This window comes from Sapajus apella, unplaced genomic scaffold (assembly GCF_009761245.1).
Source record: "Sapajus apella isolate SASKATOON/1434 unplaced genomic scaffold, GSC_monkey_1.0 scaffold343, whole genome shotgun sequence".
Taxonomy (NCBI): Eukaryota; Metazoa; Chordata; class Mammalia; order Primates; family Cebidae; genus Sapajus; species Sapajus apella.
The window spans coordinates 7,911-9,040 of NW_022437283.1; positions in this window are offsets into that span (position 1 = coordinate 7,911).

Below are 1,130 nucleotides of genomic sequence, written 5' to 3' on the forward strand. Positions count from 1 at the left end.
ACTCAAGGATATGCACTTTGACAGAGTGACCTACCATCCTTCCTCCACATCAGTCCTCCAGGGGCTTCCTGAAGCCCATGATCTGGAGTCAATGCAGGGCAATAATCCTGGCTAAATGGGTGGGGCCTGACCACAAGGCCCAGGGTGGGCAGTTCTGCTACGGTGGGCCATGACCATTTATTCTCCAGTAGGAGCCTATGGCAATCTACAAAATGTGCCATGTGGCAAGCTTAGGCCCCAATAAAGGAACACACAATCTCCTCACCATTAGCCTTTCAGGCTAACACCCAACTTAACAAAAACAGCGTCCCAAGGGAAGGAGTGCTCAAAAAACATGGACAAAGTAGAGTTTCAAGGATCAATTGCCACTCAAATGACGGCCTATGATTTCTCTTTCATGCTGCACATTATTTCAAACAAGATGTTTCAATTAATAAATGACACATTTTCAAAGAAAGCTCTAAAATAATAACCTCCAAAAATAAATAGCTGGATTAAAAAATTTTTAACGTTACACCAGACTGAAGACAGGTATGATTTTATGACTGATCCCTGAACTCTGCCATGAACACAATTAAGAAGGTTGAACACTTGCCATAAATATCTCCCTCTTCATCCTTCTTTCTTACAAAATATGATTTAGGTTCCAGCAACAGGTGGCATAAAATATTTTAATTCAAACCCGTGACATTTCTGAAAGACAAAAGAAACATCTATCCATAAAAAGAACCATATAAAGTACTCCAAGTCGTTGTTACTTTTAATCAGTGAATACAACAAATTATGCAATAGCTGCAAAGATCTGATGTGCTACACATATGCTATGCTGTAATCCGTTACCTGAGACGTTCCAAGAATATACATATTACTGTTTTAAACGGGGGCCTTGGGTGGGGCACAGTGGCTCAAGCTTGTAATCCCAGCACTTCGGGAGGCCGAGGTGGGTGGATCATGAGGTCAAGAGATCGAGACCATCCTGGTCAACATGGTGAAACCCCGTCTCTACTAAAAATACAAAACATTAGCTGGGCATGGTGGCACGTGCCTGTAATCCCAGCTACTCAGGAGGCTGAGGCAGGAGAATTGCCTGAACCCAGGAGGCGGAGGTAGCAGTGAGCCAACATCACGCC